The following is a 13026-nucleotide window of genomic DNA, read 5'->3' on the forward strand; positions in this document are numbered from 1 at the left end:
ATTTGGCTTTAGGACAATTTTTTCTGTGTTTTTTCATTGAAGACAAAATAAATGAAGATAATAATAAAATAATTTGTGTTTGCAATCATTTTCAGGAAGAAAATGAGTATTATCTGACAGAATTGCAGGGGTGTCAATACTTTTGGCCATGACTGTATTACAAGTAGTGTTGAGCGATACCGTCCGATACTTGAAAGTATCGGTATCGGATAGTATCGGCCGATACCCGAAAAATATCGGATATCGCCGATACCGATATCCAATACCAATACAAGTCAATGGGACATCAAGTATCGGAAGGTATTCTCATGGTTCCCAGGGTCTGAAGGAGAGGAAACTCTCCTTCAGGCCCTGGGATCCATAGGGATGTGTAAAATAAAGAATTAAAATAAAAAATATTGATATATTTACCTCTCCGGCGGCCCCTGAACTCAGCGCGGGTAACCGGCAGGCTTCTTTGTTCAAAATCAGCGCTTTTAGGGCCTGAGAATCACGTCCCGGCTTCTGATTGGTCGCGGGCCGCCCATGTGACCGCCACGCGACCAATCACAAGCCGTGACGTCATTCACAGGTCCTTAACGCGCTCATTTTTTAAAAATGAGCGCGGTAATGACTTTCAAAGACGTAGCGGCTTGTGATTGGTCGCGTGGCCGCGACCAATCACAAGCCGCTACGTCTTTGAAAGCCATTAACGCGCTCATTTTTAAAAATGAGCGCGTTAATAGCTTGCGGTGACGTCACGGCTTGTGATTGGTCGCGGCCACGCGACCAATCACAAGCCGCTACGTCTTTGAAAGTCATTAACGCGCTCATTTTTAAAAATGAGCGCGTTAATAGCTTGCGGTGACGTCCGGCTTGTGATTGGTCGCGGCCACGCGACCAATCACAAGCCGCTACGTCTTTGAAAGCCATTAACGCCCTCATTTTTAAAAATGAGCGTGTTAATAGCTTGCGGTGACGTCACGGCTTGTGATTGGTCGCGGCCACGCGACCAATCACAAGCCGCTACGTCTTTGAAAGCCATTAACGCGCTCATTTTTAAAAATGAGCGCGTTAATAGCTTGCGGTGACGTCACGGCTTGTGATTGGTCGCGGCCACGCGACCAATCACAAGCCGCTACGTCTTTAAAAGTCATTAACGCCCTCATTTTTAAAAATGAGCGCGTTAATAGCTTGCGGTGACGTCCGGCTTGTGATTGGTCGCATGGCCGCGACCAATCACAAGCCGCTACGTCTTTGAAAGTCATTAACGCGCTCATTTTTAAAAATGAGCGCGTTAATAGCTTGCGGTGACGTCCGGCTTGTGATTGGTCGCGTGGCCGCGACCAATCACAAGCCGCTACGTCTTTGAAAGTAATTAACGCGCTCATTTTTAAAAATGAGCGCGTTAATAGCTTGCGGTGACGTCGCGGCTGGAGATTGGTCGCGGCCACGCGACCAATCACAAGCCGCTACGTCTTTGAAAGCCATTAACGCGCTCATTTTTAAAAATGAGCGCGTTAATAGCTTGCGGTGATGTCGCGGCTTGTGATTGGTCGCGGCCACGCGACCAATCACAAGCTGCTACGTCTTTGAAAGCCATTAACGTGCTCATTTTTAAAAAATGAGCGCGTTAAGGACCTGCTAATGACGTCGCGGCTTGTGATTGGTCGCGTGGCGGTCACATGGGCGGCCCGCAACCAATCAGAAGCCGGGACGTGATTCTCAGGTCCTAAAAGCGCTGATTTTGAACAATGAAGCCTGCCGGTTACCCGCGCTGAGTCCAGGGGCCGCCGGAGAGGTAAATATATCAATATTTTTTATTTTAATTCTTTATTTTACACATCTCTATGTATCCGATACCGATACCCGATACCACAAAAATATCGGATCTCGGTATCGGAATTCCGATACCGCAAGTATCGGCCGATACCCGATACTTGCGGTATCGGAATGCTCAACACTAATTACAAGCTAAGTTATAATTCCTGATACCAGGAAAATTTATTCCTTCTTTCTCCCTAGAGAAATCATATGAATTGTTATTGATGTATGCAACAAAATCAGGTTTGGCTGTTACATTGCCCCTTAAAAAAATCCATCTCCAGCCATTAACTGATATTTATAGTACTTCTGTCACTAATCATGGGGTTTCTCATGCATCTAGGCATTTCATTCAGCAGCATCTTTGCAATACTTCCTTTATCTATTTTTTTTCAATAAACCTTGCAATTTTAAGAAGCTGAATTTTTTCTTTATTTGTCATAGGCAGTAGGCTGCTAGAGACAACACGAGTCTGTTACTCAGGGCAGTGGATTGCCATAGAACCCTTCCGTGCAAATCAGTATGTCGGCCACAATTAAGTGTGATGCACTCCACACCAACAGCGCACTGGGACTGTGACACAATTTACCTTTAGGGTGCAAGAGTGTAGAGAAGCAGCAGCTCACCCACGACTACCTCGCTCAAGCACCTTACATGTGTGTGTTGCATGGAGTCTGTGTATCTAACATACTATGTGTGTGTATGTGTATACCATACAGTGTCTGCATGACAGCTTATGTGTCAGTCAGAGTGGTTCGCGAGTGGATGATCATCGTGACTTAGTTTCTTCATCCCCTACATTTACTGTACAAGACAGTAATATGACCCTTTCCTCTGCATTCAAGAAAGTAGACTTTTAGGAATTACTGGGGTTTTTTGTGCTCTTTTTACCTCCAAGAGCTAATAAAAAGTGATCAAAAGTCACATGTACCACAAAGTAGCACCAATGAAAACTAAAGTTTGTCAAGAAATCAAACAGTCTGCATACATTGACAGAAAATTGCGAAATGTATGGTTCTCAGAACATGACGACTCAAAAACACCATTTTTCTTTCAAAGAATGTATTAATTGTACAAAAGTAAAAATTGAATACTATAAATTATGTAAATAAATTTGAAATTGCTATAATTGTACTGAAACAAAGATTAAACTTAATACTTTATTTGTGCAGAATAGTGAAAGGCAGAAATTCTTATTTTATTTGGATTCCTTCCCACAAAGACTTAATAAAACATTGTCAATAGGTTGCATTTACCACAAACTTATGCCACTTATGCTCATCCTGAAAAAACAAGCCTACATACCACTATGTCACAAAAAAAAGTTATAGCACCTGAAATGCGACAATAGAAAAATGGAAATTGAAAGCCTGTCATAAAGGCAAAAACTGTCTGTAACATCATGGGTTAAAGATGAGCTCCAGGAAAGTTATTTGTCTGTCATTGATATGTGTGTTATTTTTCAAGTAGATTTCAGTGACTCAACGTTTAATCTGTTGTTGTCCATTTTTGGTTTATACATTATCCATTTTATGTTTGTGCTATCTATACTGCAGTGTATATTGATTTACATTACTTTTTCATCACTTACCTGTAGCCAATATTTCAACAGTGATTGCTCTTTGCCTACTTGGTTTCGGTAGTCGTACGTCATAGCCTTTGCCATTATTTCATTTTTTTATTATCATGTGTCAGTGGGATGGCTTTCTATTCTCCTGGTCACCATATACTTACACCATTGTAATAATTCATGCAATTTTTCTGTAAATTTATGCCATTCAAAATAAATGGCCTTAAGGTTATATTTTACAGGCACACATTTTTCTATTTCTATTAGTTTTGTGTGCCTTTTATATAACTCATTATGTCAATCCATTGAACCAAAAGAAAGTGATCAGTACTGGTTACAGGTTGCCAAAAAATGAAACATACTGCATACATACATTTTTAACATTGTTGGTCTTCATATTTAATAACATCTTCTTTTCCTTGTTCATTCTTTTGTTTATGTTCATTCACTTATGTTCATCATTATTATTATTATTATTATTATTATTATTATATTATTATTCACTTGGTTGTAAAAAGAGTCAATAAATTAGAATTTTCCCTCTCCCAGTTAAGGGATATGAACTTTGTGTAATGTGTGCTTTTTATGTACCTGGTGAGGCTCATCTGAAGTACGCTTTATGTATTTCATCAATAACATAGACTTTTCCCTGCCAAAATAATTGGCAATTTGGGATCCATTCATTATTATATGGATGCATAGTTCATCTAATCGAGAATAATAATGCTAATATTAATTGAAAGTAAGCCATGGCAACTTATGTTATTGTGTAGATATAAGTACCCGTTACCTGCTGTAGTTTTTCTAACCTAAGACACTCTGCTATTTGTGAAAGTGGAGCAGATGTGACAAAATTCTAATTCCTCTGATTATTTTGATTTTCCCAGAAAATTCTATTTCCAGTGAAACAATTTTCCATGAATGAAATATATTTTATTATCCACTTTGGTCTCTCCATAATTAACGTAATATGTAAAAAAAAAAAAGTACCTGTACTCACCTTATCAATCTTCTCTCCAGACCTCCAGCTCCTTACCATCACCTTTCCATTCCTAATCACATATTCGTATCACAGTTGTGAGAGCTGAATTCCAAAGCCTCCGCACAAAAGACCAGGAATTCCCACTCTAATGAAGCCCAGAATGGTTCTGCACACTTATACGTAAGGTTGTGGCACACATGTGACCTTATGTGCCTGCCCTTGCACAAACTCATGAAGTGGAAAGAAATAAGGTATTTCAGCAAGTGAACCAATAGTAAGAAGATGACACGAGAACCAGATGAAGGACAGTGAGGAGTGGAGGGGTCAGTTAGCGTATTGTTTTATAATTTTAACCTTTTGATAAGCAGCTGCCATTTTGCTACATTTTTGTAAAATGCAGATTTTTGTAAAATTCCACTGTAATGAATTTTCTCATCTTTATCAGTTCTGAATGTTTTTCCCTGATCTTTGCACTACTTCCATACATTCATATAACATTCAAACATCTAGCAAAACATTTAAGCCTCAATTGATATATACAGTCCTTCTCATCATTATTGGCACCCATGAACTTTAAATACATAATATGGAATATCTCCTGAAAAAAAATGAATCAAGTGAAACATCTTTTTGTATAGAGCACTTGAGCTAAATACAAAAGAGCAAATGATAAACAATACTTTAAAACAAAAAATGGGAGGGGAAAAAAAAGAAAAATCTAAAGCTTGCTGTCAGACTGGTATTGGTACCCTTTACATTAAATTAGTATGGTAACACACCTTGACTCACCTGTGGTAAATCACAAATTAAAATCACCTGTGATTAATTGACGGTGCCCAGGTGTCATGAATTAGCCTATGAATGATAACTGAATAATAGACTTCCAAACGGTGTAAGACCTTGGTATCCAAGTTTCAACAGTGATCAATGTTAATAAAAAGTTTGCCAAGCATGTAACCATCAAGAACCTTCCTGGGCGTGGGAGAAAGAGGAAAATTGACAATAGATGTCTTCAAAGGTTCATGCGAATGGTGGAGAAAGCACGATGTCAGACATCCAAAGATCCTAAGGCCAAGCTGAAATAGTCTGGGGTCACGGTTTCAACAAGTACTATACGCCACTCTCTAAACCAAGCACTTTATGGCCGAAAGCCAAGGAGGAAACCATTGCTGAATAAAAGACATAAAAAGGAACGACTGATCTTTGCCAAAGAGTACCTTGACAAACCACAATCCTTCTGGAAAAAATGTTCTGTGGACAGATGAAACAAAAATAGAACTTTATAGCAATGCAAACCTACAATTTGTTTACAGATGGCACAATGAAGCTTATAAGGAAAAGAACACCCTACCAACAGTTAAGCATGGTGGAGAATCCATAATGCTGTGGGTTCCTTTGCTGTGTCTGGTTCTGGAGGCCTTGACCCTATAACAGGAATCATGAAGTCAGAGAAATATCAAGAAATTTTAGAGTAAAATGTCCTACCCAGTGTAAGAAAACTTGATTTGAGTGGAAGATCATGGGTCCTCCAGCAAGTCAATTACCCAAAGCACACATCCAAAAGTACACAGTAATGGTTGAAAAAGAAAAAAATGGACCGTTTTAAAATGGCCAGCAATGAGTGCTGCCCTCAATCCCATTGGGGTGAGCTGAAATCTCCCATTGAGAAAAAGAACCCTGCAAACATTCAAGAGCTTGAACAAATTCTAAAGGAAGAATGGGAGGAAATACCAGCTGTGAAGTGTAAGAAGCTTATTGATGGCCACAAGAAATGTTTGGAGGCTGTCATCAATGCCATAGGATGTGCTACCAAGTATTAATTAGGGGTGCCTTTATTGCTGAACATGCTGTTTATTCTGTTTCTTCATTTGAAATTGCAACATGTAAGTTGAAAAACAATGTTTTATTGTTGTATTACTTTGGACCAATAATTAAAAAAATCCTGAGGATATAACTTTGGTTCAATCCATTTATTTCTGATGATACTGGTCAGTCTGTGAAAAAAATGAAGGGGTGCCAATAATGGCAAGCAGGACTGTATTACAAAATACAATCTGATTAATTTACATGAGAATGGCGGCTTGCTGTTTTAGCTATAGCTCAAATTTTATACTTGTAAAATGGTAGCTAAAATTTAACAGCTCCTGTTGAATGTGTGATACATTGCTTGGAGAACAGTGATATTGTGCTCATAGTTGAAAATTCATTACAGCTTTAATTGCATTAGTGATGTAATGAGTATAACATTGAAGCATAATAACACTTTACTATTTCACATCATTTCACATGACGAATGATTTGACCTGAATTTGCTAGGGTGTGGAAACATATTTTTGTATTTAACAAATTTTGTCTGCTGAAATTATCTTATTAGTGTTGAAGTCAGGTAAATGTATCCACTCTGCAACATTGAAATTGAAACATCAGAAAGAAAAGTTGTGAAATGATGAAAACAACATCATCAATAGACTGATAATGATATGCAAATGAAGAAAAAAAGATATAAAAATGTTGAAATTATCTCGATTATTTCAGAAATGCATGCACTTGCATACCTTGGCATGGATGTTATTAACGATAGTCTGATGAATGTTCTGCTACACTGCATGCACAGGGCACATACAGTACACTAATATATATTTATTTATATATATATATATATATATACAGTATATACTGTATATATCTATATATATAATTGCCTAAGGGTTTTTTCTCTCTCTGTCTGTCTGTCTTTCTGTCTGTCTGTCTGTCTTTCTGTCTGTCTTTCTGTCTGTCTGTCTGTCTGTCCTGGAAATCCCGGCTCTCTGATTGGTCGAGGCCGCCAGGCCTCGACCAATCAGCAACGGGCACAGCGACGATGATGTCATAAAGGACGTAGACATCCCGCGTCTCTGATTGGTCGAGGCCGCCAGGCCTCGACCAATCAGCAACGGGCACAGCGACGATGATGTCATAATGGTTGCCATGGCGACGATGATGTCATAAAGGTTGCCTCGATCAATCAGCGACGGACACAGTCTGCCGCGAATTCTGGAATCATCATTGTCCATATATTACAGGGACATGCATATTCTAGAATACCCGATGCGTTAGAATCGGGCCACAGTCTAGTCTATATATAATTGTCTAAGGGTTTTTCCGTCTGTCTGTCTGTCTTTCTGTCTGTCTGTCTGTCCTGGAAATCCCGCATCTCTGATTGGTCGAGGCCACTAGGCCTCGACCAATCAGCGACGGGCACAGCGACGATGATGTCATAAAGGACATAGAAATCCCACGTTTCTGATTCAGCGACGGGCACAGTATCGACGTAGATGTCATAATGGTTGCCATGGCGACAATGATGTCATAAAGGTTGCCTCGACCAATCAGCGACGGGCACAGTCTGCCGCGAATTCTGGAATCATCATTGTCCATATACTACGGGGACATGCATATTCTAGAATACCCGATGCGTTAGAATCGGGCCACAATCTAGTATATATATATATATCTATATATATAATTGCCTAAGGGTTTTTCCGTCTGTCTGTCTTTCTGTCTGTCTGTCTGTCCTGGAAATCCCGCGTCTCTGATTGGTCGAGGCCGCCAGGCCTCGAACAATCAGCGATGGGCACAGTATCGACGTAGAAATCCCACGTCTCTGATTGGTCGAGGCTGCCAGGCCTCGACCAATCAGCGATGGGCACAGTATCGACGTAGAAATCCCGCGTCTCTGATTGGTCGAGGCCGCCAAGCCTCGACCAATCAGCGACGGGCACAGCGACGATGATGTCATAAAGGACGTAGAAATCCCACGTTTCTGATTCAGCGACGGGCACAGTATCGACGTAGATGTCATAATGGTTGCCATGGCGACGATGATGTCATAAAGGTTGCTTCGACCAATCAGTGACGGGCACAGTCTGCCGTGAATTCTGGAATCATCATTGTCCATATACTACGGGGACATGCATATTCTAGAATACCCGATGCATTAGAATCGGGCCACAATCTAGTATATATATATATATATACTTATATATATCTACACTTTAATCCCAGGAATGTGACCAGAGTGATGTTCTCTCGTGAAGGCCTCACATAGTGATCAAGCCTGTACCGGCCATCTGTCCTACAGTGCCGGTTTCTGCTGAGCCACAACACTGAACTACATAGTGAGCATTGATTTTATGCCCGGTGGTCCAGCTTTTATAGTTGCCAGACAATTAATTTATCTTCATATAGTCACTGTTTGTGCACGCTCATTATTCAATTCATCACCATGGTGCACACAATAATGGATTTAGTGCCAATATAAGGAGCTCCTCATGGGACTGTTCTCCAGTCAGGTACTTGAACCAGGTACTGCGCGTGCACCAGATGGATGCATTCTGGTAGTTTTACACCATCTTCAGGCTTTGAATGAGGTGCCAAGATAGGACTTATGTGATGCATATTGCAGTCTTAGGATATCTTATATGATAAGCGTACAGCATCCTCATTTACATTCATACAAGAAAATGCTAATATGCTATGCTGAATAAATGGAGATGTTTCAAAAACGTTTTTTCTCTTTTTTTCATCATTTGTATATTTTATTAAAGGGAACCTGTCACCCCCGTTTTTTGAGATTGAGATATAAATACTGTTAAATAGGGCCTGCGCTGTGCGTTACTATAGTGTATGTAGTGTACCCTGATTCCCCATGTATGCCGAGAAATACATTACCAAAGTCGGCGTTTTCGCCTGTCAATCAGGCTGGTCTGGTCAGGTGGGCGTGTTCACAGCGTTCTTTGCAAACTCGGCTTTGGGAAAATGGCCGCCGCGATCTCTTCTGCGCACGCGCGGCATCCCGCGGCCATTTTCCTGAAGCCCCGTGCAGCAGAGCACTACATCTGCGCACGCGCGGCCCCAGGAAGATGGCCGCCCGCACCGATGAAAGGAATGACAGCGCAGATCGCGCGCTGTGTCTTCACGTGGGCACAGGGAATCCGGACCTTGGACATGCGCACACCACTACGCCACCAACGGAAACCTGGGGAAGAAAAGAACGCTGTGAACACGCCCACCTGACCAGGCCAGCCTGATTGACAGGCGAAAACGCCGACTTTGGTAATGTATTTCTCGGCATACATGGGGAATCAGGGTACACTACATACACCATAGTAACGCACAGCACAGGCCCTATTTAACAGTATTTATATCTCAATCTCAAAAAACGGGGTGACAGGTTCCCTTTAACTGGTGTATCGATCCTGTGATTTTCATAATTCCATGACTTTTCCTTCTTGGTGTTGTGATTTCAGTGTTGAGGAGTGTATAACAGGTTACTTTTATTTCAAAGACTTTAATGGAAATTAAAAGCAATACATTTTTCTTACTTACATTATGGATACAGATCAGTAGCCTGTCATCTCTATATTTCCTCTATTCGTTATGATTACTGGTTCTTCTCTTTGCGTTTGACTGTTCAGTGTTGCAATGAATCCATACCACTCACCGGGGATAAGGATATTAAATTAATTTGCTGAAATGTAACACAGGGATACCATGAAAGATATTTTAGAAACAAAAGTCCACCTTGGAACAACAATATCAAGATGGATAATTTTCCTAAGAAATATTTTCATTCCAGCTTGATTAGCTAAAATGAATTCTTCGGAAAACATAATTCTTCATAAAATCATTGTCTCTTCCGCTATCAACTCTAGAATTTCAGAAATGATTAAATAACTGCTCTGATGTACATTTCCAGAACCAGTTTTACATTTAAATTGGCCTTTGAAATTATAATGAACTACCTGCATACAGCGCCTGGATATAGGTGTGCAAAAATATAGACACAGGCAGACAGTATTTCACTACTTAAATTGGTTATCTGTGAAATACTAGTTGGCCCTTATCCGGCTGGATCCTATCCTATGAATGGTGATAAATGCTACTCGAGACATATGTCTTTAAGTTGCTACATACAGTGAGGAAAATAAGTATTTGATTGCTTGCTGATTTTGTAAGTTTGCCCACTGACAATCATGAACAGTCTATAGCTTTAAGGGTAGGTTAATTTTAACATTGAGAGATAGAATATCAAAAATACCATGCAGAAATTCACATTGTGTAAATTATCTAAATTTTTTTGCATTATGCAGTGAGGAATAATAATTTGATCCATCTGGCAAACAAGACTTAATACTTGATGGCAAAACCCTTGTTGGCAAGCACAGCAGTCAGACATTTTTTTAGTTGATAATGAGCCTTGCGCAATGTCAGGAGGAATTTTGGTCCACTTCTCTTTGCAGATCATCTCTAAATCATTTAGATTTTGAGGTTGTCGCATAACAACTTGGAGCTTTAACTCCCTCCATAAGATTTCTATGGGATTAAGGTCTGGAGACTGGCTAGGCCACTCCATAACCTTAATGTGCTTCTTTTTGAGCCACTCCTTTGTTGCCTTGACTGTATGTTTTGGGACATTGTCTTGCTGGAAGACCCAGCCACGACCCATTTTTAATGTCCTGGTGGAGGGAAGGAGGTTGTCACTGAGAATTTTAAGGTACATGCTCCATCCATTCTCCCATTGATGCGGTGAAGTAGTTCTATGCCCTTAGCAGAGAAACACTCCCAAAACATAATGTTTCCACCTCCATGCTTGTCAGTGGGGATGGTGATCTTTGGTTCATAGGCAGCATTTCTCTTCCTCCAAACATGGCTAGTTGAATTAATGCCAAAGAACTCAATTTTTGTCTCATCTGACCACAGCACCTTCTCCCAATCACTCACAGAATCATCCGTGTGTTCATTGGCAAACTTAAGATGGCCATGCACATGTTCCTTTTTGAGCAGGAGGACCTTGCGGGCACTGCAGGATTTTAAAACTTTATGGTGTAATGTGTTACCAATGGTTTTCTTGGTGATTGTGGTCCCAGCTACCTTGAAATGATTAACAAGTTATCCCCATGTAGTTTTAGCCTGATCTCTCACCTTCCTCATGATCAAGGATATCCCACGAGGTGAGATTTTGCATGGTGCCCCAGATCGATGTTGATTGACAGTTATTTTGAATTTCTTCCATTTGCTTACCATTCCATCAACAGTTGTCTCCTTCTCACCCAGCATCTTACTTATGGCTTTGTAGCCCATTCCAACTTTGTGCACGTCTATGATCTTGTCCATGACATCCTTATAAAGCTCTTTGGTCTTGCCCCTGCTGTAGAAGTTAGAGTCTGACTGATTATTTGAGTCTGTGGACAGGAGTCTTTTTATAAAGATGACTATGTAAGACAGCTATAAAAAATGGGAATAGCATCCAGTCCAGATGAAAAAAGATAAAATTGCTTTTATTCCACCATGATACAACGGTCAAAGAAGGCCATGTTTGGAGGAACAAGAAGGATGAGTAGAACCTCAAGAACACCATTCCAACTATGAAGCATGTTGGGGGAAACATTTTACTTTGGGGGTGCTTTTCTACTAAAAAGGACATGACGACTTCACTATATTGAAGGCAGGCTGGATGTGGTCATGTGTCGTGAGATTTTGGCCAACAACCTACTACCCTCAGTTAGAGCATTGAAGATGGGTCATGGCTGGGTCTTTCAGTATGACAATATCCCAAAACACACAGCCAGGGCAACTAAGGAGTGGCTCAGTAAGAAGCACTTCAAGGTCCTGGAGTGAGCTAGCTGGTCTCGAGACCTGAACCCAATAATAAATCTTTGGAGGGAGCTGAAACTCAATGTTGCCCAGCATCAACCCTGAAACCTTGTAATAAATGGCGCTATAACAATAAATAATAATAATAATAATAACCTGAAAGATCGGGAGAAGATCTGTATGGAGAAAGGGGCCAAAATTCCTGCTGCAGTGTGTGCAAACTTGGTCAAGAACTATAGGAAACATCTGACCTTTGTAATTGCAAACAAATGTTTCTTTACCAATTATTGAGCTCTTTTATTGTATAAAACACTTATTTCATGCTATAAAATGCAAATTAATTATGTAAAAATCATACAATGTGATTTTCTGGATTTGTTTTTAAATTCAGGGGGCATTTATGCAGATTTATTCCAAGTGCCATATTTTTCAAAGTGACAGGGCAGTTAGACATGGCTGATGGACAGGGCAGGAGACAGGTAAGACATGCAAGACAATTAAACAAACTTGCTTCCAGGTCATCTAATTTACAAAGAGTATTCACCACATATATCTGTGCCATTTATGTTGTGGCTGCTGCAATCACTCACATCTACTATCCTTTCACAAACTGAGCATACTCTATCCTTTTCTCCTCTCTTCTCTCATCTACCGCTCTCATATTCTCTTCCAAATGTTTAACTGCACAGATCCATTCATTCCCACCATACAACATAAGAGACTCTCTTACTCTCACTCAATCAATCATCTGCTCACTTTATTTTTCTTTTCCTAGTCACAGGAGATACATATCTCTCCTAATCTAGGCCCTTCTTGTAACAATAAGATTAACTCTTTCCCTGCTTCACTCAGAATCCTTGCTTATCTCATTAATATTCCCTGCATGCCTTCTGTCACTTTTAGTTGTGCCCATTAGACCACATGGTCAGCGTGTAACAAAGTCTCCTACATCCATTACTTTTTCCTTTCAATTTCCCTAAAACATCTGGCTCTTACTGAAACATGGATCCAGCAGTCAGACACTACAGCTGCTGCT

Source organism: Ranitomeya imitator, chromosome 4 (assembly GCF_032444005.1).
Source record: "Ranitomeya imitator isolate aRanImi1 chromosome 4, aRanImi1.pri, whole genome shotgun sequence".
Taxonomy (NCBI): Eukaryota; Metazoa; Chordata; class Amphibia; order Anura; family Dendrobatidae; genus Ranitomeya; species Ranitomeya imitator.